This window comes from Lutjanus erythropterus, chromosome 9 (genome assembly GCF_056507025.1).
Source record: "Lutjanus erythropterus isolate fLutEry1 chromosome 9, fLutEry1.hap2, whole genome shotgun sequence".
In the NCBI taxonomy this organism is placed as follows: domain Eukaryota; kingdom Metazoa; phylum Chordata; class Actinopteri; order Lutjaniformes; family Lutjanidae; genus Lutjanus; species Lutjanus erythropterus.
The window spans coordinates 7,000,641-7,028,293 of record NC_139325.1 but is presented as its reverse complement, the minus strand read 5'-3'; the positions used below and the strand labels follow the sequence as shown (position 1 = coordinate 7,028,293).

General features: G+C 40.7%; 6 non-coding genes across 6 annotated transcripts; all 6 read left to right on the top strand.

The window, feature by feature from the left end:
* The first annotated feature begins 2,244 nt into the window (after positions 1-2,244).
* On the top strand, positions 2,245-2,317 carry trnak-cuu (transfer RNA lysine (anticodon CUU)). The gene has a single exon. It is a non-coding gene; the product is annotated as a tRNA-Lys (tRNA).
* A 251-nt stretch (positions 2,318-2,568) lies between these two features.
* Positions 2,569-2,679, top strand: trnal-caa (transfer RNA leucine (anticodon CAA)). Its single transcript has 2 exons — positions 2,569-2,606; positions 2,634-2,679. It is a non-coding gene; the product is annotated as a tRNA-Leu (tRNA).
* Positions 2,680-3,519: 840 nt separating this feature from the next.
* Positions 3,520-3,592, top strand: trnak-cuu (transfer RNA lysine (anticodon CUU)). The gene has a single exon. It is a non-coding gene; the product is annotated as a tRNA-Lys (tRNA).
* Positions 3,593-3,843: 251 nt separating this feature from the next.
* On the top strand, positions 3,844-3,954 carry trnal-caa (transfer RNA leucine (anticodon CAA)). The gene is made up of 2 exons: positions 3,844-3,881; positions 3,909-3,954. It is a non-coding gene; the product is annotated as a tRNA-Leu (tRNA).
* Positions 3,955-4,144: 190 nt separating this feature from the next.
* Positions 4,145-4,217, top strand: trnak-cuu (transfer RNA lysine (anticodon CUU)). The gene has a single exon. It is a non-coding gene; the product is annotated as a tRNA-Lys (tRNA).
* Positions 4,218-4,793: 576 nt separating this feature from the next.
* On the top strand, positions 4,794-4,866 carry trnak-cuu (transfer RNA lysine (anticodon CUU)). The gene has a single exon. It is a non-coding gene; the product is annotated as a tRNA-Lys (tRNA).
* Positions 4,867-27,653: the final 22,787 nt, after the last annotated feature.

Sequence of the window (27,653 nt, the reverse complement as noted above, 5' to 3'; positions counted from 1 at the left end):
GAAGAATCTGAGCAAATCCAATAGGGTCCTTGCACTATTTGGTGTTCTAGTCCTAATAACAACTCCTTCATGTTAGTCTTATGCATACCCCTTCAAATAAAGTGTTAGCACATTAAATCACACTCCGCTGTTCCCAACACATTAACATTAATAATATAATAAAATATATTTATATGACATATGTTGATTTCATCATAAAGGTAATCCACAAAGAATGTACTCTTTATCAGAATCCTACAGTGTCAAATGGAAAAAAAAGAAATATTTCTTTCACTCTTATTTTTTTTTTTTTAACAAAGTAGCACCTAATCACTGTAATCCAAATTTGATCATTGCAAACATTCTCAATTTGTGAAATGATGATTAGAAAATAAAGACAGAATTGTAGCAAGCTAACCTGCCTCTAAAATGCATTATACATAAGATCATACCCCCTATCAGCATTCATGCAAACATAGCTTCTAGTTTAAGATTGTGGATTTTATGTGAAATAAATAAGTTTCCAGGACTGGGCAGACAGACATAGACATTTTTCTTGCATTGTGCCACAGAATCACCTACAACCAATGTTTGGTGAGCTGTGTGGCCTCCCATATTTGCAGACAGGAGGGGGCCATCTTGTTCAGTTATTCCATCTGAACACTCCGCTTAGGAGACACAAGGTTTAAAGGACACAAAGATGATTCTGTTTGAAGCTGATTCTTTAAGCCTCTGTATAATGTGTCAGAAAATATTAGAAAATGCTGAAAGAAAGAGGTTGTATCAGAAAAATAACATTTCGATTATTTTTATAATACAAGGCTATGTTTTGGAAATATTGTTCAAGATGTCTAGTGCTGTGCTCAGTGATGGCTTGTAGGAAAAACATCAGAACCAACCTGACCTTTGTGATCAGAATTAAGAATGTGGAAAGCATGTTCACGTGCTGAAAACAAAGAAGCTGGTTTGACTCTGAAACCATAATTGAAGGTGTCTTCCATAAAAAAGGGATAAAGAAAGCAGGGTCTGGCATAATAACCTAACGAATTTAGTCAATTTTATTCATCAAACCAATTTCAATCCAACAGTCAGGCTGAAGAACTAACGATGCTAATGAAAACTTTCCAATGTAATATAGGTCAAATTGATTTAGATTTGCTGGAAGAAACAAATCAAACTCATCAGAGGAGTTTAACTTGCATGTGTCGGACTCATGGATGAACAGACTAGACGATGTTGACTCTGTCAGTGCAAAATGAACCCAGGAAAACAATATTTTTGTAGGGTGCTGTTATGTAAACGTAAGTCTGCCTTTCTGTTGACAGGAAAGTTGAGTGGTTGATCACATCTATTGTGTTCTCTTTACTTAACATCACATGAAATGGAGTATTTGGACTAGTCGGCCCACTTATGAAACCCTTCATCTCAGGGTTGTGGGTTCGAGCCCCATCTTGGGTGATGAAGTTTTTGAATAGTCTCTCCACTCAGCAAATCACTTACCATTTGTTGTTATGGACACACACAAACTGAAGAAGGCTGACTCTGTCAGTGTGTCGTGAATCCAGCATGTTTAATGTGCGTTCCTTTTTAATATGCTGCACACATATTCACCCCCCCCCCCTTCCTTTCCTGAGCCCGGCTGGCCCAGTCGGTAGAGCCTGAATCTCTTAATCTCAGGGTCGTGGGTTGGTAGGTAGGATTGGTGGACACAGGCTGAACAAGGTAAACTCTGTGTATGTCATGTGAAGCCGCGTCATGTTTGCATCGCTGCCTTAACAAAACCCTGCCTCAGTGTTGCCCAGCAGTCTAAGGCATTAAAGCATTGACACCTTCAAGGGTACTTCTAGTCTGCACACATTAGAGCATGAGACTCCTGCGCTTAGGGTCTTGTCTTGGAATTTCATGTTGGGCAATTGTATCTTAGACTCAACAAAGTACCTTTATTTTTCATGTCCTTGACACAAGATGAATCATCACAGACTATGTTGACTCTGTTAATGCCGACTGAACCCAAGACAGCCGTGGTCTTTCTATGCTATTGTTTAGGTAACTGAAGTCTGACTTTTCTGTTGTCGGGATGGCTATGCGGTCTAAAAGAAAAGATTCAGGCATTGGCTCCTCTCTCATCATAGGGATTTCTGGTCTCCACTCACAACAGCATGAGACTGTTATTCTTAGGGTCTTGTACTCCACCATTCTTAGTGTCCCCAGTCCTTCAGAGATAATGCAAGCCGGGAGATTTGATCCATTTTTTGGCCTTACTGAGCCCGGCTAGCTCAGTCGGTAGAGCATGAGACTCTTAATCTCAGGGTCGTGGGTTCGAGCCCCACGTTGGGCGATGGAGTTTTGGACTAGTCTCTCCACTCAGCAAATCACTTACCCTTTGTTGTGATGGACACACACAAACTGAAGAAGGTTGACTCTGTCATGCTGAATCCAGCATGTTTAATGTGCGTTCCTTTTTAATATGCTGCACACAAGGGGAATCGTCACAGATTCTACGTTGACTGTGTTAATGCCAACTCGACCTAAGACAACTGCTGTTGCCGCAGGGTATTGATCACTTAAGTGAAGTCTGACTTTTCTGTTGTCAGGATGGCCGAGTGGTCTAAGGCGCCAGACTCAAGGACTGATCCTTACCTGAGCAAAGGGAATTCTGGTCTCCAAATGGAGGCGTGGGTTCAAATCCCACTTCTGACAGTCATTTGTCTTGCAGCTTTCATCCCTTTAGCTTGATGACCCACTCCAACCTTCTTTATCTACATATATTTGGTGTGGTGTGTGGGATGATTCAGCCCAGAAATCCAACACTCCACCATTCTTAGTGAGCTTAGACCTTCAGAGTAATGCAACCTCTGAAATGTGATTTTTTTCCCCCTTTCTTTCCTGAGTCCGGCTGGTCCAGTCGGTAGAGCCTGAGTCTCTTAATCTCAGGGTCGTGGGTTCAACCCCCACGCTGGGTGGTAGGTAGGATTGGTGGACACAGGCTGAACAAGGTAAACTCTATGTATGTCATGTGAAGCCGTGTCATGTTTGCATCGCTGCCTTAACAAAACCCTGCCTCAGTGTTGCCCAGCAGTCTAAGGCATTAAAGCATTGACACCTTCAAGGGTACTTCTAGTCTGCACACATTACAGCATGAGACTCCTGCGCTTAGTGTGTTGTCTTGGAATTTCATGTTGGGCAATTGTATCTTAGACTCAACAAAGTACCTTTATTTTTCATGTCCTTGACACAAGATGAATCATCACAGACTATGTTGACTCTGTTAATGCCGACTGAACCCAAGACAGCCGTGGTCTTTCTATGCTATTGTTTAGGTAACTGAAGTCTGACTTTTCTGTTGTCAGGATGGCTATGCGGTCTAAAAGACAAGATTCAGGCATTGGCTCCTCTCTCATCATAGGGATTTCTGGTCTCCACTCACAACAGCATGAGACTGTTATTCTTAGGGTCTTGTACTCCACCATTCTTAGTGTCCCCAGTCCTTCAGAGATAATGCAAGCCCTGAGATTTGATCCATTTTCTGGCCTTTACTGAGCCCGGCTAGCTCAGTCGGTAGAGCATGAGACTCTTAATCTCAGGGTCGTGGGTTCGAGCCCCACGTTGGGCGATGGAGTTTTGGACTAGTCTCTCCACTCAGCAAATCACTTACCCTTTGTTGTGATGGACACACACAAACTGAAGAAGGTTGACTCTGTCATGCTGAATCCAGCATGTTTAATGTGCGTTCCTTTTTAATATGCTGCACACAAGGGGAATCGTCACAGATTCTACGTTGACTGTGTTAATGCCAACTCGACCTAAGACAACTGCTGTTGCCGCAGGGTATTGATCACTTAAGTGAAGTCTGACTTCTCTGTTGTCAGGATGGCCGAGTGGTCTAAGGCGCCAGACTCAAGGACTGATCCTTACCTGAGCAAAGGGAATTCTGGTCTCCAAATGGAGGCGTGGGTTCAAATCCCACTTCTGACAGTCATTTGTCTTGCAGCTTTCATCCCTTTAGCTTGATGACCCACTCCAACCTTCTTTATCTACATATATTTGGTGTGGCGTGTGGGATGATTCAGCCCAGAAATCCAACACTCCACCATTCTTAGTGAGCTTAGACCTTCAGAGTAATGCAACCTCTGAAATGTGATTTTTTTCCCCCTTTCTTTCCTGAGCCCGGCTGGCCCAGTCGGTAGAGCCTGAGTTTCTTAATCTCAGGGTCGTGGGTTCAACCCCCACGCTGGGTGGTAGGTAGGATTGGTGGACACAGGCTGAACAAGGTAAACTCTATGTATGTCATGTGAAGCCGCGTCATGTTTGCATCGCTGCCTTAACAAAACCCTGCCTCAGTGTTGCCCAGCAGTCTAAGGCATTAAAGCATTGACACCTTCAAGGGTACTTCTAGTCTGCACACATTACAGCATGAGACTCCTGCGCTTAGTGTGTTGTCTTGGAATTTCATGTTGGGCAATTGTATCTTAGACTCAACAAAGTACCTTTATTTTTCATGTCCTTGACACAAGATGGATCATCACAGACTATGTTGACTCTGTTAATGCCGACTGAACCCAAGACAGCCGTGGTCTTTCTATGCTATTGTTTAGGTAACTGAAGTCTGACTTTTCTGTTGTCAGGATGGCTATGCGGTCTAAAAGACAAGATTCAGGCATTGGCTCCTCTCTCATCATAGGGATTTCTGGTCTCCACTCACAACAGCATGAGACTGTTATTCTTAGGGTCTTGTACTCCACCATTCTTAGTGTCCCCAGTCCTTCAGAGATAATGCAAGCCCGGAGATTTGATCCATTTTCTGGCCTTACTGAGCCCGGCTAGCTCAGTCGGTAGAGCATGAGACTCTTAATCTCAGGGTTGTGGGTTCAAGCCCCACGTTGGGCGATGGAGTTTTGGACTAGTCTCTCCACTCAGCAAATCATTTAGCCTTTGTTGTGATGGACACACACAAAATGAAGAAGGTTGACTCTGTCAGTGTGTCGTGAATCCAGCATGTTTTATGTGCGTTCCATTCTTAATATGCTGCACACAAGGGGAGTCGTCACAGATTCTATATTGACTCTCTTAACATCTTTTATACACCATTCTTAGTCTGCTCAGTCCGTCAGTGGTAATGCAATCCCTGAGATTTGATCAATTTTGTTGCCTTTCTGAGTCTGTCTAACTCAGTTGGTAGTGCATGAGAATCTCACGGCTGTTACCCTTATATTTCAATGATTTGTGTGACCAGTGATTAACATATACGGTGTTTGCACAGATTTACCCAACAGTCATGACGTAGGCTTCATTACTAGACCTTAGTATTCCCAGGAGAGGTCACAGTAGGCACCTGGCATTCATTTAAGTAGATGTCCGAGGGCATCACTAAGCAGTGTCTTATTCCAGCAGCTAGACAATCTTACCATTGCTTTGTTTGTAAGGTCAAGGACATGTAGAGTTTGTGGAGGGCTCACTTTGCTTAGTCCATGGTCTTGCCAATGCCCCTTCTTCTTCCTCATCATCCTCCTGCTCTTCTGCCTGGCTGCTAGCTGATGATATAGATGGGGTGGAACACTATCTTAAGGCAAAGGAGAGGCCATAACATCTGCTGGTGCCAAGTTTTCCCCGATGCATGAATCCATCGGGACAGGAGGCATGAGACAGCCTCCCCCCGAATGGCCTCATGATCCCTAAACAACAGGAGCCTCCAGTGGGTCTCCAACATACCAAAGGCCTGTTCAGTTATTGAGCAGACCTTGGCATGATGGTGGTTGAACCTGCTCTTTACCCTCCCCTGCAGTGATGATGGTGACAGGATGGCTCATGAAGGGGTAGCCACCATCACCCAGGATGAAGTACCCCCAGGGAGGGTACAGAGCATGCTTCAACATCCTGCTTTTCTTTAAGACCCTGGTGTCATGAACAGACCCCGGATACCCCCTGAAGGTGTCAAGGAATTTGCCCCTCCTGTCCCACACAGGCAGTGTGTGACAGTCAGTACACAGCAATGAGCACTGTGATATGATGTTCTTATCCATGGCTCCCCCCAGGTGGCAGTAACCTCATTACAGGTTGGTGAAGGGTGTTTGGAGATACCTTCGGAGGGGTGGATTTTTAGCTGACAAAAGACAGACCTGGGAGTCCAGTAAAAAGACGAGATATTTAATGTTCAAACTGACTTCAATATTTTTGTAAATATACTTCATAAAATATAAAAAAATTAAATATATAAATAATGTTTTTTATGAATTTGATGCTGCTGCCTCACAGCAAGAAGGTCCTGAGTTCGAATCCCCCAGCGGCAAGCCTTTCTGTGCAGAGCTTGCATGTCCCACAGTCCAAAGACATGCATGCAAGGTTAATTGGTGACTCTAAATTGCGTGTAGATGTGAATGTGACTGTGAGTGGTTGTCTGTCTCACAGCCCTGTGATGAACTGGCAACTTGTCCAGGGTGTACCCCTCCTCTCTCCCAGTGTCAGCTGGGATAGGCTCCACACCCCGTGACCCTTCGGCAATAGGCGGTTACAGAAAATGGATGGGTGGATGAATATGACGCCTGCAACACGTTCCAAAAAAGTTGTGGCAGGAGCATGTCTACCACTGTGATACATCAGCTTTTCTTTTAACAACACTCCGTCAGTGTTTGGGAACTGAGGACACTTCATTGTTTTAAAATTATTTCCCATTATTACTTGATACGACTTCAGGTGCTCAACAGTCCTGGGTCTCTGTTATTGTATTTTGTTCTTCATTATGCACCACACGTTTTCAATGGGGAACAGGTCTGGACTGCAGACAGGTCAGTGTAGTACCTGAACTCTTTTACTATGAGCCATGCTGTTGGAATACATGCAAAATGTGTCTTGGCATTGTCTCACTTGAATGAGCGAGGACATCTCTGAAGAAGATGTCTGGATGGCAGATGGTCACAACGTTCATGGTATTCAATGTTGGTTTTCAGCCTTGTCCCTTACATGCAGAGGCTTCTGCAGATTCTCCATACCTTTCAATGACATTATGGATTGTAGGCGGTGAAATCCCTATTCCCCTTTGCTATTATTTGTTGAGAAACATTGTTCTTTAACTGTTGGTCTATTTGCAGTTTTTCACAAAGTGGTGAACCTCACCCCATTCATACTTGTGAACGACTGAGCCTTTCGAGTATGGTCCTTTAATACCCAATCACAGTACTGTCACCTGTTACCAGTTAACCTGTGGAATGTTCCAAACAGGTGTTTTTTGAGCATTCCACAACTTTACCAGACTTTTGCTGCCCCTGTCTCAACTTTTCTGAAATGTGTTGAAGGCACAAAATTCAGAATGAGTGGATATTTATAAAAAACAATAAAGTTAAGCAGTTTGAACATTAAATACTTTGTGTTTATACTGTACGCAATTGAATGAAAGTTGAAAAGGATTTGAAAATCATTGCATTCTGTTTTTATTTACATTTTTACACAATGTCCCAACTTTTTTGGAACTGGGATTTGTATAACAATGCTAACACTTGGTGAATATTGGGTATCTAGTAGAAATAGTATCACAGTGTGTTGAAGAGAAATGCAATCAATAGACAATCTGTGATGAATTACAAAAACAAAAATAATATTTTGTTTGATAATTATCTCTGGCTTGTTTTTAACTGTTTCAAGTGGATTTCTTTAAAATAAAAAGAGCACTTGGAAAGCACAGACCTCCACCAAGGCCAAACGCCCTATCTCACAATGTTAATAAAAGTGTAAAGGAATCTGTGTATCTGCCCCGTGATTTGGATCCACACAACAGTTTTATAACGTCTGCCTTCATACATGCTACGCCCTTCCACCACGTTTCATGAAATAGTGTTTCCTGAATCCTGATGACAAAAAGAAAAATGGCATTGAAAATATAACCTCCATGGCAGTAATTATTAGGTTATTAATTAGGTAATTAACACCTGATTGCATCAATTAGGCCCAAAATCTCAAAGGAATTTAAGTTGTAATGATGTTGTACTGACTTTCTATCCTAAACAAACCATCTAGGCCTTTGAAATCATCTGCTGTTCCCTGACACCTCTACCTGTACTGATGATTTTTGAAGGTAGGATCCAAAGCTTCAAATGAAAGCTATGCCAGATCTTCTATAAATAGAGAAATTACAACTCTTAAATCGAGGTAAATTATAGACATGACTAATAAAAACTGCTCTTAGCAAGTGTTACTGCAGCCACCGTGAGAACTGAAAACATCAACAGGACAGTATGTTGCTTCCTACTGATTAGTCAGGGTAATACAGCAGCAAACATCCAGCAGGAACAAGAAGTCAACTAAATAATGAAGTAAAAAGATTGGCAATTTAGTCTGATTAACAGCCTAATATTCTTTTGACAAAACAAGAAATCATTTTTCCCCTAAGTTAAGTGTCAAACCCAAAATTTATCAACATCATGGCTTTGCCTCAAAGTAATCCTTTACCGTATGGGCAAATGCATGGGACAGAAACGCATTCAAGTACAAATCTGTAGAATCCCAGCAATGCAAAATGGGAATAAAATACTGCTATTAGTGATGCGGTATACTATTTCAGGTTTCTCGAGGTTTTGAGTTAACTCTTAAGCCTTCCAGCCACAGCAGCTATGCACATTTGTTTGCATCAACATGGTTGTGTTGCTGTTCTGACCAAGTTGGATTCCATGAGCAGACCATCAACTTTACTCTGAGAACACAAGTCTTTCTTCCTAGCAGCCCTCCCTCCCTCTCATCACATCCTCTTGTGCCCATGCCACCCACAGTGAATGTGTTAATGCATTATCACTTCATTAGAGTTGATTCAGGGTGATAAATGAACTGCTGCTTTTTCCCGTAAGACACATGCCTCCTCCCACCCCCACCACTGATAGCTGGGGAGAATGTGGCTGATGGTGGTGGGGAGGCCTGCCAGTGTCCCAGGGGGGTGATGGTTGTGGGTGATACTGTATAGCTGCAGGATCATCCTCCATTCCCCACCTCCTCAACACTGTCCTGATTTCCTCAGACATTATAATCAATCTGCCTCCCTGTGGAGCGTGATGAGTTGGTGCGTATGTACAAGACCTCAGCAGCCATGCCTGATGAGATTCTATGTGTGTGTGTTCAAAGGTTGTCTTGCACATGTGAATGGATGGAGAGCCTGGCAAACATTTTGATAGTAGCTGCTCTGTATGTTGTGAAATTGGAACCTAAATACTTTTGGGACATCAGTTTAGAAGGATTCTTTAACTTCAGCCTTTAAAGTTGGTGTAACGACAATTGAGAGTTTTTCTTCTGAACACATACATGTGAAAACACTGGAGTTAGACTGTTAAACTGTTGTTAACAATTTTTGTGTTCAGGATTTTTTGGGTGGATCTGAAACATGGCTCAGTGACATGCCGGAGTCATGGTGTCCCAACACACGAACGACAACACCTCCCCCTCCCCTCATCCTCCCTAATGGTCAGTTATGAACATACCTTAAGCTACTTTTTCAGTCCAAATCAGCCCGGCAGTTCACTTCAGTTCCAACAACCTGAAACAGATGAAAAAAAAATACCATCCTGCCACTGTCCTCTGGCTCTGGTGGCTCAGACATGTATGGACATGTTGAATAAAGCTGCTAAATGGAGCATCCATGTTTCAGGTTGTTTTCAGGTCATAGTGGTGTTCAATCACTGTCCCCTGGAAAAATATGTGACAAACAGAGTCTTGTACGTGTACAGAAATGTCTGACCTACAAATGTTGTTCTCCAGATGTAAGAAAATGTGTTTGGTTGGTAACACCAATTTAGCCAGGCTAGAATGCAAAAATACTATATTTAATTAAGATATGGGTGTTCAAACAAAAGGTGCATACAGTGCAAAAAAAATAAAGGGTGAAAAAAAACAGCAAACATTTCAGTATGTGTATGTACATGTATATAAAAAACAACTGTGTGTACATGTGTATTATATGTAAACTATATGTTTAATTATTTTAAATGTTCTTATTTTTCTTGCTCCCCAGGATCTTGTAAATAACACAGTGATTCAGTGTTTGTTCACCTGAGTGAGCTGATCTCATCTAATTAGAAGGACCAGCCGACTGATTAGTCTCACCAGGTATGTGTATCTGCCTTTGTCTTTACCTGCTCTGTGAAACACTAATGTCAGTAGCACTGATGATGGTCAAGGACTGAGATGTTTGCTGCTGGTTTTTGCCCTGTAAGCACCTTTTGTCGGAGTACCCATTAAATGGACTATTTCAGCGTGTCTTTCAGCCTGTGGACGTTTTTCTGGTTTTCTAGCCCAACTAAATTGCTGTGAGTATATCTCCACTGCCATCCTTTCAACTGTGCCTCCAGTACCGATGAACCCAAGATTTACTTTTTTGATGCCCTAAGTAGGCACTGTTTCACAGCACCCTGGTGACTTTGTTTGGAACAGACACCAACAAATGACACATCATCATGATTTTGATAGTTAATTTCAGTGAAAATTAAAATTATGATACAAAAATGATTCTCATTATTGTTAATCATGTCGCAATCACAATATCTATATGTATCTGTCAAAAATATCCCAATATGATTTTTTTCCCCCATATTGTGCGGGCTTACTCTATAGCAATATGATATGATTCTGACTTGTGTGGTGGAAAATCTGATAATAAAGACACCATGACCGAGATTGTCTTTGTGGTGTTTTAATAGAGCTTTGCAAAGGATCAGTACACAGTCACACAGAAAGTGTAAAAGGAACTGATAATGAGTTGAGAATGTAAATCTGTCTTATAGGGTTAGGAGATGAAGGAGGTTGGGTCAGGGTGGACCTGAAGTGCTTATTGGGAGAGTCAGGATGTGATTGTATTATCAGAAGTTGTTCTTCCAAAGGGAGAACAACTCTGTGTTCAAGGACAAGTAACCAGTTAGTGTCTGACAAAACATGAGAAGTAACTATGAGGAACAACAGTGACCAGTTCAGCATATCATTTTCCCACTACACTCAAGACTATTTCTACTGTAATAAAATGCTTGTTTTCTTACCAATAAGTTATTTTTTATCCATGCCTGCACCCGTGAATTTGTATAGATATATTTTTTTCATGCGTTTTTCACCTGATCCAGAGAAGGGCTGTAGGCCAAGGGAACTCGGGTGACTTTGCTATGACATCTTAAGTGTCATTACATTATAAAATATTTTCACACACTGATTACTACCTCTTGTGATGAGAGAACTGATCTTCATGTGTAATTCATCAGATGCTTACTAGCAGATAGTTTATTGAACTGGTCTCCCGCAGTCTGGAAGTTCTGTGACCCTTATTGCTTAGAAGAGCTTTTTAAAACCCATTCAGACAGCCTCACACAAAGGTGTTGGCACCGAGTTAAAACCAAGGTGGCTTTTCTTCGCTCCTTAAAAACTGCTCTTTCGAAATTTTCCAACTATTCACATCAAAAAGAGTGAGCTTGGCACTTCTTAAAGAGCACTGTGGGATACCACAGGTTTAATGAGGGGTGAAGGTGCATGTCTGGCCCAGTCTTGAACTTTCACCAGGCCGTAATGACACTGTTGTTATGGCATCTGCTCTGTTGTGAGGAGGTTGGGAGGCAAAGAGTTTGCTTTGAGGAGTACGTTTAATGCTCCGTCTGCTTTGGATTTCATAACACTAATGTGCTTATTTTCTGATTGTTATGAGCATTTGAAGTAGTTGGTATGCGATCCAAGCCTCTGGTTAGAAAGCATAAACAGTGTGAGTGATGGTGAGACAGGTGGCTGGCAAGCTGCTGAATAACAGGAGGTGTTTAAAGAGGACTGGGGCATTTGGACGCACATGTACAGATCAAAATTCATACCCTTGTTTTGGATATGAATCACATTAAACACACATTTATCACAGCTCTGTCATTGATTTCTCCTCATATTGTTTTTGGCACATGAAGAGCTCCACATAGTAAAAGGTAATTGTGCCAAAGGCAAAGGAGGTGTTGTACCGCATCAGCTCTCTGGCTTCTTTGACTGAAGTTTTCTTTTTGGCTCTGGGGATGGAAATGTCAGTCAGTCCACCACTTTGGTCCACACTGAAACATTTCAGCTATTGGATGGATTGCTATGAAATCTTGTACAAAAAGTCAAGACCACCAGAAAGATGAGTGACCCATCTGGATACTTTGCTCCTGTGTCGTGATTCCACTACTTTTTTGGAGGAAAAAACTACTCTAATCTGACTGGCGGTCAATGCAAATGTGGAGGTCTTTGCCAGTTTAAATGCATAAAATGAGAAAAACCACCCCACTTTTGAGCTATTATGAGCTCAAATCATCTGACCGGTGAGGTGAACAATAATGATATGTCTTATATCAACAATCAGCATCATTACATAGAAAAATTTAAAGAAATAGAGGTTGGTGAGTGCCTGCCTTCACCGAGTGGTTGGGGGTGGTAAATCCTGACACATACAACTACATTATTGACCCTTCGCTAAGCACCTCCCTTCTTAGTTACTGTTGTTATGTTTGCCAAGCTTTTCATTCTTGCACTGCATTTGTGCAGTTTACAGTGATAACAGTGGCAGATATAACAGAGGTCTTTGAGTCCTTAGAGAAGTGAACAAAAGCAGCTTCTCATTTCTAACTGACGACCGTGGATTTTGTCGGCTAACATAATTACTCACAAACAGATTTCAGAAGTGTAGCTGACTAATGTAAGCCAATGCTATCTCCTTGAGTCCACTGAAAAATCTCCAGCTGACGTTTTAATGCTTCCATCTGACACCTTTTGAAACAAGAACCTAGCTGTGGCATACATGATATAACACTGACGCTAGAAGACAGAGGCTAAAGGTAGCTTTAGCTAACATTGGTTCATCCAACATTGGTTGGATGGTGAAATACAGAGGGTATATCCACATGATCGATGATATAAATATGCTCATTAATGTGGGAAAAGGAAGTGCAGGGACTCAGTTAGTGCAGTGGACCTTGTGACAGGTCACCCAGCCAGACCAGCCAGATCGCAACTGCAGAAGGGCGCTGGAACAAGAACTAAGCTAACCCAGCTTAGACCTGAGACAGTGAGCCTAAGTGAGATGCATCGCTGTTGACTGACTTTGATTCTGCATCAGCCCACATCCTCCTTAAACCCCCACAGAACAAATGCAGATGCAGTGAGATCTAACAAGTCTGGCTGGAGGTAAAGATACTGCTGCTAGTAAGCTAGGGTTAGTTAGCTGGACATGCTAACATTCACAGCTTATGTTAGAGCAGATGAAGACAGAGTTTAAACCATTCCTCACCTCCTCCTTGAGAGACTACAAAAAAGATGCCAGTATTGCTTTTCTCAGTGCCTCCTTGACACTGTGTCAACATGTAGGGAAATTCAAAGCAGGCCTGGACAGTTGCTGTTTCGAGGCAGGGCTTAGTGAAGGGTCAATTGAATCTCCAGGTGATGTATTTCTGACACCTGTCACTTTTTAATTGCATTGCCAACATTGAGATGCATGAAAATGACACTAGTTTTCTCTATTTGGTACAGGAACTTTAAGAGCGCTTGTTTTCACCCAAAATGCGGCGTGGCCAAGGGAAGTGACACAGGGCTGTTATCATCCATGGTGTATCCTAATGGATTTTGTGAAACCCTCACTTTTCCTCTTGCATCACTATGAAGTTGACATCTGAGGTTTCAGTGAAATGTTTTGACAACTATGAATGAAATGTGACACACACACTCATGTCTCCCACAGGATAAATTAGAACAGCTTTGGTGATCCTCTGACTTTTTGGTGTGGTGGAATGTCAGGTCTAAATTTATTTATTTGTCTGATACCTACAAAACTAATTACATTCCCATCAACTTTAATTGTACTCAGTGTTAAATTAGAAAATATAAACTTACTAAATTACAGTAACTTGGTGGTCATGGTAAACATTAGACCTGTTAACGCCAGATTGTTAACATTATGATTGCGAGCATGTTAGAATTTCACCCAGAGCACAGCTGCCTAATTACAGTCTCAGAGAGCTGCTGCAGAGCATAGACTTATAATCTTCTTTCTTTTTTGCCATGATTGCAACAGTTCTCTGGGGAAAGCCTTGTCAGTTGGCTGTTTGATTCACCACCCCAAAGTGACAACTATCAGATGGGTTATAGGGAGTAGGGAAAGGAAAGCATGTTAGCGTGACAACAACAGACACGTTTGTCACCACAACTGCTAAAAGCCAAAAACAGAATTTGGTCCTCAATCCTTACCTGTCTTTGATTTGGTTTTCTTTGCAATGAGCATTACAGCCTCACAGAGCAGTTAACGTGGTCAAGGACTTTTCAAATTCAGATTCTTAGCTCTAACCCCAAGTCTTAGTCCAGGGCTGAGGATAGCTGGCTCAAAGTAAGCAGAAGTGTCACAAACTGCCACTTGAGACTGCCTCCAAAAGCAAGTCAGTCCCCACAGAAAAACAAAAGAACAATTTTGGGCTTACAGCTGATTCCCTCAGGGGTTATATTACACTAAGGCCAAAGGTTATGCATAATTTAGTGCATGTCAGCTTTTTGCCCATTTTTGGATTAACCAGGAGAGTCTGGTACTGCCAAGATGGTGATGTCCAGAGCCACCATGCTGAGCTTCACAATGGCTCTTCAGGAACCTATGGGTGATGTCAGACATTGTCCATGTTTTATACAGTCTACAATTTCATGTCAGGGGCTGCATACATTTTTTCTAAGGGCCAAATAGCCCATGTTCTCTGCCCATTTTTGCCCAGTTAGCCAAGTCAGACACTGCCAAGATGGCGACAACCAGAATCACCACACTGTGAACTTCACAATAGCTCTTCAGAAACCTGTGGTTGGCACCATGGAGGCTCCATCCATACTTATTATACAATCAATGCTGTAAGCTTACGCTATCTGAACTGTTATTGTTGTAATAAAACTGCTGAAGTGCAGAACTTATTGTCATTGGCATTTTTTGGCAGCTACCAAACAACCTCCAGTCCATTACCACCTCCTTCTGGAACAGAGGACTGGACCAAGTTTACTGTAGGGGAGCAGACTGTGGCCAGTTGTTTTGCTAGAACGGCACATTCAACCTGGGTAGTATTAGTACACAAAGTAGTAACACACAAATAAAACCAACAACAATGTACCAATATTTATTTATATCTTAGAAAATTAACACAATTAAAAGCAGCCAAGTTAGCTATTAGCAGTTGAAGTTACAAGGAACATATAAGGGGTTAAAGAGTAAAGTTTGTCCAGTAAAACAGCTTGTTGGGACAATATACTGTTTATACTATATACAGCTCTGGAAAAATTTAAGAGCACTGCAAAATGCAAAAGTTTCTCTGGTTTTACTACTTATAGGTATGTGTTTGAGTAAAATGAACATTTTTGTTTTATTCTGTAAACTGCTGACAAATTTTCCCTCAAATTTGAAATTGAAATATTGCCATTTAGTGCATTTATTGGCAGAAAATAACAACTGGTCAAAATAACAAAAAAGATGCAGTGTTTTCAGACCTCCAATAATGCAAAGAAAACACATTCATATTCATTTTTAAATAACACAACACTAATATTTTAACTTAGGAAGAGTTTAGAAATCGATATTGGTGGGATAATCTCAATCTTTAATAACAGCAGTGTTTCTTATAATCTTCCTTATAAAATAAGATTTGTTTCAGGTGATCATCTAATCAGTGTCTCATGAAGTAGAATGAGGAGGCTTGTGTTGGAATCCAACAAACACTGGAATGAATGCTGTCATACATGTAGAGATGCTGATTTAAGAAACTTTTGTGAGAGTGGCCTCTAAATTTCTTCCACAGCTGTACTTTTAGCATTTGATTGGAATTTGTTTCAGTAACATCATGGTCCCAACACTACATCATTGCAAGAAAGTGATAATTTTATTGTTATTGTAGACTCTTGGAGGGGTGGCTACAGGAGGCTGCCTACCTCCCAGTACCCCAGGTTGAACCTGATTTGCATGTAGCCCAGAAAAATTAGAACAGATTGCAATCAGATTTGTGATAGATAGATACAGATATGTGACTGGATTCGAATGCCAGTGTAAATCTCATATGGATTTTATGTGCATATGAGACACTTGAAATGCCAAGTGTAAATGGGGCCTCATTGTCCACTGGTCAGTACCAAAGAAAACCTTGTTTCAGTGGTCTTGTCAGTATGATATCGGCTTTTGGTATCCGCCTGAATGCTTGGGAAGTGAGCCACACTTTCAAGTGATCTCTCACTTCAGCAGGTATCCCCATGGGGGAGTACACATAAGTCATGCCATTCAATCAAAAAAAGACTCCCCTTTTCTCTGAGGGCCATCATAAACACAGCAGCACAGACAATCTGAACTGATAGCCTCAGAGGCAGCTCTGCTTCCTCCAGCTGGTAGCTTCACTAAAGTTTTTTCTTTTTTCTCCAGCGGGTGAATGGCGGCTTATTATATGCATCAAACCTCTATTTGAAGTCCTCAGTAGTAAAGTGCTAGAGGACATTAATCAAGAGGAACAAGCTGCCTCTCACATCTGCTTTGAGTTGAGAGTGGAGCTGGCAGCTCCCTCTACCTGAATGTCTGTCACTGTCAGTCCTCTGGAGGTCTGACAGCCCCTCCACCTCCCCCCACCCACCGCCAACACATCAAACAGGATATATTTAGTCTAAAAAGCTGTGCATTCAGATCTGACTCCATTTAATTACATCCTTCAAGGTGGCAAGTGCCTGTTAAGAGTTTCTATTCAGGGGATTACACTGGAGAGAAAATTGACAAGCAATAAAATGAAAATAAGAAGCTGTTATTTTGAATTTAGGGCGTCTTGCAGCCAGCACCTTGCCTCTTTTCACTGCATGTTTCCTGGGGGAGGCAAACACAGAGGCAGCCTGAAGGGGTGCCAGACCTGTGCAATTTTACTCTACGACTAATGATAATTTTGGTAATTTGCTTGCTCTTTCTCATCCCACAGACTCTCAGCTTGACTGTGGAAGTTTCCACAATGAGGCAAAATACTTTGGATGCTTGTGAGCAAAGAGTGGACTGTGTTAAGGCAGGGGCATAATCAAAATGAATTAGTTTATATATTCATGTGACTACATTTAAAGGCAAAAGTTTTCATAGCTGTTCTAAACAGCCATACCTCTTGTCTTACAAAGGGGTGAACGGGGAATGTGTGTTTTTCAATCAGACAGTGACAAAAATTGTTAAAGAATGGCAAAAGAGAGCTTGTGAGAGAAGTTCAAACCCTGCCTACTTCCACACTCCCACATACCAGACCAATCCACATGTAAAATGACTTTGAGAAGGCGGGGTCACGGCCTCGACCAATTATGAAGACACTCTGGCATGCGATGGCCACTCACTCTGCAAGTAAAGCAATGTATGTTTTACTAAATTGTTGGCATTATAAAGTTGATAAAGAAGAAATATTAAATGTTTATTGTGATAATTGTGTGGGTACTATTATTTTTCCACTATTGCAGTACTCCAAAATCCACAGGAATAGTATGGTGGCTGCATGGATGGATGGATGGCCTAGACATATGTATAGACACCATACTGGCTTTTGGATCATAAGTCGACATCGCCACCATTTTAGTTAGGTGAAGACTGACCTGTGAACAAATCCATGTAAACGGAAGAAGCTCAGTTTTCCTGGATAAAGATCACAAATTTATTTATTACTTAACCGATCTCTATGAGTGGTGTTACCTTCAAGGATTTATGATCTATAAAAAGTAATAAAAAAAGGCTTGTTTCATTATAACTTACTCCATGTAAACCCTTAAAAATCTATTTTGAAACAGAGATGATTACAAAAGCGTATTTTTATACCTATGTTATCAGTAGTTATGGAAAGTTTAAGATTTTAACACATTCCCTTGGTTGAAGATGTGAATTCTTGTCTGGGACAAGGCTGTTTTCCGGCACAGAGCAAGTTTAGAAATTAAAAACATTAAATCAAAAGAAAACATTTCATAAATTACATATATTTCAATATACTGGCTGGCCAAAAAAAAAAAAAAGTCATTGGACCGCTTTTAGCTTCGATTACAGCACGCATTTGCCATGGTATTGTTTCAGTGAGCTTATGCATTTATTTTTCACCAAGATGGGAGAATCGGACCGCTGCGTAAAGTCTTCTCCAGCACAAAGATTCTCAGTGGGGTTCAGGTCTGGAGTCTGTGGTGGACAATCCATGAGTGAAAATGACGCCTCATGCTCCCTGAACCACTCTTTCACTATTCGATGAATCCTGACATTGTCATCTTAGAATATGTCCGTGTCATCAGGGGAGAAAAAATCCATTGATGTAAAAACTTGTTCATTCAGTATATTCAGGTAGTGAGCTGACCTCATAATGTTGCTGAACCTCGACCTGAGCAACTGAAGCAACCCCAGATCATAACACTGCCCCCACAGGCTTGTACAGTAGACACTAGGCATGATGGGAGCATCACTTCATCCACCTCTCTTCTTACCCCGATGCCCCCATCACTCTGGAACAGGGTAAATCTGGACTCATCAGACCACATGACCTTTTTCCATTGATCCAGAGTCCAATCTTTATGCTCTTTAGCAAATTGAAGCCTTTTTTCCCCAATTATCCTCACTGATAAGTGGTTTTCTCTTCACATTGTGTGTGTGGAAATGTTCTTACTTTCACTATTAAACATAGCTTGATCTCTACTCTTGATTTTTTATGATTCAGTTTCACCAAACATTTAAGTGATGTCTGATCACAAACATTTTCTTTCCAGGTTTTATTAATGCGTTAGACAATTCTTAAATGAGTTTTAGTAGTTTCATCAGGAGTGGACAGGAAGGGGAGGACATGATTTGTCCCAGTTCTTAAGAGTGGATGATATACCAACAACTAATCAATGCTGACAGCGTATGCTAAGAGATAAAGGAGTGATGATAATGCTGTACATGTTTTGAATTGCTTATAATTGTTCACTGTTTCAATACAAACATGCAGCAAATTATAGAATTATCACTTCAACCAAAAGAGACTTGACTTGGTCCAAACAGCAAGCAAATAAAAGGATGATAAGCTCTGTGTGTCAGCAAGCTGTTCTCAGGTCAGTGACCACTTGCACAACTCAAAGCTAAACTTTGTTTCACAGAACTAAAATAAGTTTTTAATATAGTTTCAGGTTGTTATGCTTCTATTTTGAAGGTGACTGTGTTGGACTCACAGTGTGAGGCAGTGGCTGTTTCCTCAAGATACATACCGTACTGAACTGAAACAAGTCTCAGTAGAAAAGATTTGTTCCTTCATTGTTTGCCACCATCAGCCTGCTGTTAGAAAGGGGCACTGCACTCTATTGGACAGTCTCTCTAAAGCCTTGGTTGCAGTTGGTTGTGCGTACGAGAAGTAATGGAAGTAGTTGTGCAAAGAATGAAACTTTCTCACCTCCTCACACATGGCCAATAACCACATAAAGAGGCAGTTACAAAAAATGTAAGACGTCTCCCAAGTTTCTATTGGAAAAGCGCAGGGGGAGGTGTTTTAGGTGCTGTTTAAAGATCTGATAAGCATCTTTATCCTCTTTGCATGGGGCATTATATTTTCAGAATTATAACACACTGCTGCAGTTAACAGATTCACCTGACTAACAATGGTGCTCAGACGTCCCCTGGCATTTACGCAATCCAATCCTTTCATTCACAGCCTGAAGTATTGAGCTGCTACCTGCCTGTGCTTCTGTGGCTCCCTCCATACCCCTGTGCTTCTGTTAGAAAGGAACAACAGATACCTGGACTGATCAGACGAGCCAGCGTGTTCCCAAACCTCTGGTGTCTGCTGGTTTCATGCCATGGCCCACTGCACTGGTAGTTTCTTTTCTTTTTAGATTTTTCTGAAAAAATCTGTAAGGTTGTTAGTTGCCACAGGGTCATGCCGCTGTGTTCATCAGGGGCTTTGTGCACTATTATACACAACCAAAAATCACATTTACATTTTATCCACTGATTTACATTTTCAGTTACCTTTTGGTTTGATTTTATCTCCCTACGTTATGCTGCACCATAGTTTCTTGAAGTTCATCCTTCAGAAACATTTTGTGCACCTCCTGAACTTGACATGAAATCAAAGACTGTATAAAACATGGACGTAGTTTCTGTGACGCACCCCCAGGTTTCTGAAGAGGCACTGCGAAGCTCAGTGCCTGATTTTCCTGGATAATCTAAAAATGGGCAAAGGTGTGAAGGTGAGGTGGTGGAATGACCAGTTAGTCCATACCCACCAACACTGAGACCTCAAAAATAGGGAGGATGTCAATATCAAAAAAACTTTAGTTGCCGATACTTTGTTTCCTGCACTCTGGTGACTTTTAAAGAATAAAAATAACAAAATAAGTACACTGAACAGCATTTTTACATAGAATACAGAATAATTCATGCCTCTAGCATGAACTTCAATAAATCTGGCATAAATTTAAATTCATCAGTTTTTTTATACATTCTTTTTTGTCCCTGCCCCTAAAAGAAAAATTGATGCATCAGGTTTTACAAAATCTATGCTCCTTTTCTTTAAAACACTCCTTATGATGCAGGACTTGTTGAGAGTTGTTGTGCAGGTCGAAATGTTAGACTGTGACCCAGTTCACAATAGGCTGTATCAATAAATCCTGGGAGGAGTTGACTTGTGCATAAGTGAATGTTCCTGACCATTGTCACCATGCATGAGGAAAAAAAAAACATTTTGGCAGAATAAATAGGTCATCACATTGTTTTTATTTCCTCTCAAGAAAATAAACCTTCAACAAAAGTTGAGACGACTCAACTGTAATAGATTTTTGGGGTTGAATTAAATTCAAAACTCTTAGGTTTTGAAATAAACTGAAAGAAAAGTTTTCACTTCAACGAGTTTACTCAGTAAGTTTTGAAATACAATATTAGGGGTTTTCTTAAATCATAAAAATCTGAGGCCATTTTAGCCTGTTTCATAAATGAGACAAAATGCAGAAGTGCATTTAGGTGGAATTAACAGGCTCTTGTTTTTTTCTTCTCACCAGTGAAAGAATTTGCACATTTTAAATGTTTTATACAAGGTGCACTGCAGACATAAATCCTAAATTTTGCAGACTATTTTCCATAGTCTTTTATTTATTTGGTGACCCAAATGAAATCTCCTGTGACCCACCTGTGGGTCATGACCCAGTCTTTGTTACTGACTGCTTTACAGTGTCAAAAACAGATTGTTATAATGAAGGGGTAAAAAAAAAGTTATTATAAACTGTAGAAGTTATTAATTTTCTTTGGTTGTCACACTGCTATCACAGTCAAATGCCTTTCCCAGAGGGAAACCTGGAGTCTCCTGGGAAAATTGGGAGAATTGGTAAGAATGAGCTAGCCACCACTCAAAGCAGCCATGCTTTTAATTGTGCAGAACTTAAAGCCTTAATGTAATTTTCAGGCCTCATACGGTTGTCATGAACAGAGTGGAAGCTTGGTAAGCTACCAGTAACCAAAAGTCTATTTAACAGCTCTTTTATGGGTTATTCAGTGGGGTTGCATGTTGCATTTTTCTGCCATAGAGATTTAAAGGAAAAATCTGTTTAACATTCATCAGATTGTTCAAATTAATGCTGACTTTTTGCTGAATGAGTAAGTGGCTGTTTATGAGTTGTGAGAAACCTTTAATAATCCTGTAGGAGTAGATGATTAAGCAAAATGTTAATAGAGTTTGGCAGCAGTCTGACAGGCAGCCACTTACCTTATTGTCCAGAGTGTTATTTCAGAGCAGTGGGCTTTTGTTTTCAGGGTAACAGGTTTAAATTTACACTGACACACAACTGACAGTTATAAACAGCTGATCAACTTACAGTGGACTCATCATCACTTGTTATTGCCAGTTTACAAAGTTGCATGCATCCTGCAGAGCTCCTGCAGAGCTCCTGCAGCCTGCCAGTCTCTGCCGTGTCTGGGGAGGAGGGGGCAGAGGGAAATAACTCACTTCAACCATAGATCCTATGTAAAACAGGATTACAACCTATTTAATATACAGGCTCACTCATTATTTAGACTGCTGTACTAGATTTGGCACACATAAGGGCTACATATTGCTTCTTTAATACATTTGTAATTTTAAGATATATTCATTCATGCTCTTACTTTACATTTTCTTGAGTTCAGTAGTCGGTTCCTTTAGCCTTGATGACTTTCACCACTATTGTGGTGTAATGCATCTCTTTCTTTGTACCAGTACACTTCCTCTGAAAATATGTTTTGTGTGCTTACAACAGCAAATCTAAAAGCTTTTCTATGAAGTGGCTGTAGGCTGAATCACTGTTGTACTAATATGCAGGAGAGTTTTTGTGAAAATGTCAAAGTATTACTTTAGCCTTCATCTTTCTGATGAATACCTGGGACCTCTTCTTTGTTTCTCTATTCAGTACAGGTCCTGAGAGCGGTCAAACAGTGCGCAGTGTGATGAAGTGCAGGCTGCGTGCAGGGGGGAAGTCAAAGAAAGGGAAGAGCAGAGGTGATTGGAGGCGAGGCGGAGGCTCGGATAGAAAGAGCTTTTGTCCTGCTTACCTTTGATCTGACAGCTTGTTAACAAGAGGAGTACACCTAGGCCTACTTCTGTATGCTGAATACTTCTCTCTGTCTGCCTCTTTGCCTTCTCTTTCTTTACCTCTCTCCTACTGTGTCCATCACCGACAGGAGGTGCCTTCATTTCCCATGACTCCTTAAGAGTTGTGCTCAACACTAATAGGCTAGTATATTGTCTCTGACTTTGAAATTCTTTTTAAAGATTGAAAATACTAACAACTATACAGGCCAGTAATAATGCTGTACCTCCTGATCAGTGGTGAAGTCAGGCTGTCTGAGGGGCAGGGGCAACAAAATTAAAAAAGGGCAAGAAGTGTATGTAGTGGAGCACCAGGACGATAGAAATTGTTTTGCATTCAAGGTGAAAAAGTTCCAGTTTGTGTTTTAGATTAAAATAGTTTAATTGTACAACTACTACAATTCTGTAATAAATACACACAAGGAACTATTTCACTATTTAAAGGCACATAGAGGCTATATGGCACTTCATCACATTTTCTGGAAGGGCATCTTAGAGGGCATTTTGTCATGTTTAGTCCTCCAGAAAGACACTTTAGAGATTGCTTTACCACATTTGTCCCCTAGAAGGGCATGCAAGACAGCATCTTATCAGGTTTTGTCCATTGGAAGGGCATCCTAGAGGACAATTTACCACATTTTATCCACCACAGGGGGATTCAAGAGGGCTCTTTTGCATCATTTTGCGAGTCTACCAATGCGCCTGGTCACTTAGTCTCCTGGACCTAAGTTGTTGACTGACTGACCAAGCAAGCAGTTGACCTTGCCATCCCCAGAGCCCTGCAGAGACTACAGTTCTTAACAGAATCGATAGTTCTAGCATGATGTTGTATGTTCCACAGTAAACAGTTCAGTGTCCTGTAGATTTGAGTTCATTTTGAGGGAAATTACGTATGCTACTGTTGTCGGCGTTGCCAGATTTGACTGATGCCAAGCAGCCAAATCAGAGCCTCATTTATATGTGTTTTTGTCACAGACACATGCTGTCATTTGTCCTCTTGAAGGTGGGTCAAGGGCATGCTGCTGAGCAGTGAGAAACTACTTCTCTTGAGATAGTTAATGAACAGCAACCCTCATCCCTGAAGTATTTTGGTTTCGTTTCTGTCAGCCCATTCTCACTCCCAACGCTGCAAATACAGGAGCTTGGTCAGTGCACCAGGGGTGTTTCTAGAAGGTGGGCATGGAGGGGCACTGCCCACTCCTGAAATCTAATTGGCCACCCCACGTGCCAACCTATTATCTTCAAGTATGATTGGTTATTTGTTCAGTGAGAGGTGTGATTTTACTTTTACCAATTGTTTTGAGTACTTTTTGTTCTCTCTTTTACTTTTTTCAAGGTTATTTCAGTTTAGAAATTTAGAAGTCTTACAGCCCACCGAAACAGATGCAATAGAGGTATAATTTCTTTTTGAGGAGTTAAAGAATAAAGTATGAAATATATTATTTTTTTATGGTACCACTCTGTTATGTTGTGATTGTTATTTAATGTTTGAGTAAGAAATGTAAACACAGTTTGCATATGCATACATGCCACCCCAGCCCCAGTCAAAGAAGTCTGGGATGCCACTGGGCATCTTCTTCAGGACAGTATAGTAGAAATAAATGAACTATATCATAGACAGTCCCACTGTATTTTTGTCAGTAGACAGCAGATAGGAACAACTCCATGGTATATATGACTCAGCTGGCAGGAACTCCTGATGTTTCTCTGATAGGTCAGTGCCTGTGTTTTGCCTGACTAATATTTTCAATTAAAAAAACCTCCCACAAATAATAGTAATAATTGGATGGCTGTAATGCTTGCTGGGCAGTAACCATGACAACTCAAAGGTTAGATTTTTGACAGCCATATACTTCGGGAGCCCACAGGCTATTTGCACCCTCCATGGAAACTATTAAACACAATCTAGCAGGGCCACTTGCTGCACAGCAACACATTATGAAAGAGAGGCAGGTTTCCACAGAGCATCCCAGAGGAGGACACACACACGCACACACACACACAAACACACACACTGCTGGCCTCCACTGCTCACAACACAAATTCAGCACCCTGCTGATTACTATAGCACGTGAATATAGGAAAGACTGATGAAGGGAATACACTTGACTTAAGCCTCTCTACAGCCATAGACACCCTATATACTATGTGAGAAAGGGACACTTCACATCAAAATGAAAAATATTTTTCCTTTCACTGTAGTGCTGTTTATCCATCTAGAGTTTTTGGTGAGAGTTTTGGAGATATCAGTCATAGAGATGTCTGCCTTCTCTCCAGTATAATGGGACTAAATGGCACTCAGCTTGTGGTGCTCAAAGCACAAACACACACAAAATACATTTGAAAACTGTAATGTCTCTTTTTTCTAGAAATCGTGACCTGGTTACTCAAGATAATTCACAGACCTTGTTGTGAGCAGTTTCATGCAGGGACTATTTTCTTTTTGAAGTAGAATCTACCGGAACTACTTTCTTACTACTAGAAAGAAAGTAGTTCCTAGAAGAAACAAGAAAGGTCTGTTGATTATCTTGAGTAACCAGATTCATGATTTCTATGAAAAATCTGTGTGTATGTAAATCTTTCAATTGTAATTTTTGGTGCTTTTAGCACCACAAGCACAGTGCCATTTAGTCTCATTAAATTAAAGAGAAGGCAGACATCTCTATGGCTGATATCTCCAAAAGTCTGCAACTCTACAAAAACTATTTAGATGGATAAACAGCAGTACAGGTGAGAAGAATAATAAGTAATTTTGATTTGGGGGTGAACTGTCTCTTTAAAGGTCTGTTCCAACAGTGAAGGATTCAGACCATTGGTCACAATCACGGACTGGTGGTACCTCTTTTAGTTTTGCAAAGTTCATGTTTCACTCAATGATGTGTATATTTCTGAGCTCTGAAAACAAAACTCCATCCCTAGTTTTAACTTTATGTAGTCAGGATCTGAAAGGGCTTTGGTGCATGTTTTACCAAAGGGCTGATGATGTTAGATAACATTAAATATGCTGTAGCCCTGCAGGATTGTGCAACACTATCACATAACAACTGAAGAAGTAGTTACCATCAGCAAAGCCAAACACTGGATTACCCCTGCTCCTATGTTCATAAATACACTCAACAAAAATATAAATTCAACATTTCTGGTTTTGCTCCCATTTTTCATGAGTTGGAGTAAAATCTGAGACTTTTTTCCACACAAAAGGAATTTTGAGATGTTAAATTAATGTCTTTTTTTTCAAGCTCAAAATGCACATTAAGAGTGTCATTATACAACGACCAGTCCAGGACACACCTGTGCAATAATCCTGCTGTTTAATCAGCATCTCTGTATGACACACCTGACAGGTGGATGGATTATCATGGCAGAGAATATGTGCTCACAAAAACATGGATTTGAATGAATTTGTGCTCAAAAATTGAGAGACATAAATCTATTTTTGTGCACAGAAAAAAGTCTCTAAACATGTGCACACCAACTTTTATTTATGTAGAAGTGGATTCTCTCTCCTTGTTTTCCTCAGTGCTACGATGTTACGCTATCATGTTTCATATTCAGTCTACAACAATAACAGCACAGAACAACTGATAAACTGTACAGTTAACACAAATAGTCAAATAGTGACACAGTAACTTCATAGTAAGTTTGTGTATTCTCTGTATATATTATGATTTTTTTTAAATGTATAAGATCATACAAACTTAGTAGGTGAAACGATGATGATTATTGTGGGCTCCTGAAAGAAGAGATGACACCGATGTATCCGAAAACAACGTTTAATATGAGCTCGGGTTCTTCATGGCATACAGCATGTAATGTAAGAAGGAATGAACCAAGAACACTCAAACAGCAGCAGCTTATATGGGGTTGTCTGTCCAGAAATATCTGACGTAACTGAAGTCCTCCCAACAACCTATCCACAGAAGGGACTTCTCCCACCAGATGTCCTGGCACCCTTTCAAATCTGTCACCAGTCCACGTCAGCAGAATACGATCCTATGTCCTACCATACTGATCGTAGACATACATCCTAACAGTAGGCTTCTTCTTTTAACAAACTGAGTTATTTCTTCTCCCTGACATTGTTCTTTCAGCTCTCTGGTTGTTAAAGGTGCACTTTTCTAATGCAGGACGAGGCTGTTTAGCAGACTGTAACTCTATGAATATAACTTAGGTTCAAGTTTTCATCGTGCCCTTGTCCTGTGAGATTCTTTAAAATATCTTTAACCAGTGTTTCTCAAACTTTTTACACTGTATTACCTCACAAGTTATTGAGCTCTACAAGTACCACCTTACCGTTTTAAGCTAGGATGAGCTGTGGACATGTCAGTGGTGCTTTTTAAGTAGTCACTCGTCCTCAGTTGATTATCATCTCTTCTTGAAATACTTTCCTCCTGATCTTCACTTTTTTGTAATAGTTCCCATCTGGAGCCCTGATTGCAGTGTTTTTGCATTCATTTCACCTCCTCTTCACTATCTTGCCATCACAACTGAGCTTGTAACCACCAGTAACCATGGATGACGATAAGTGCACGCTACATGAATGATTGTGACTGTGTGACAGACTCCTATGTTTAAAAAAAAAAGAATTACATTTTAGGGATCTTTAGTGTCATTCCTCCACACACCACTTGAGGCAGCTCATGTACCATCAGTGGTACACGTACCATAATTTAAGAATCTAGGTCTTAAAGGAATGGTTCACCCAAAAATTTAGTCATTGTCTACTCACCCTCATGCTGATTGAAGGTGAGGTTTATTTTGTTAGTCCACAAAACACTGCTGGAGTTTCAACAGTGTTGCAGAATCTCCCAAACAATGGAAGTGAATGGTGACCAGTTTTCAAACATAAAGAACAACTGAAAAAAAAAAGCATAAAATGCCTCCATACTGCTTGTTTGGCATAATCCAAGTCTCCTAAAGACCCAACACGCTGTTTGCACACTGTCACACCACACACACCCAGTTCAGACAGTGTGCATGTGAATGTGGCTCCAAGCTAAAGATCTACATGAAGATTCAGACTAAAAACATGGTGGAAATGACATTTTTTAGTCAACTTGGCATGCTGGATCTTTAGGAGACTTGGTTTACACCAGACAAGCAGTATGGAGGGATTTTATATTTTTATTTTTT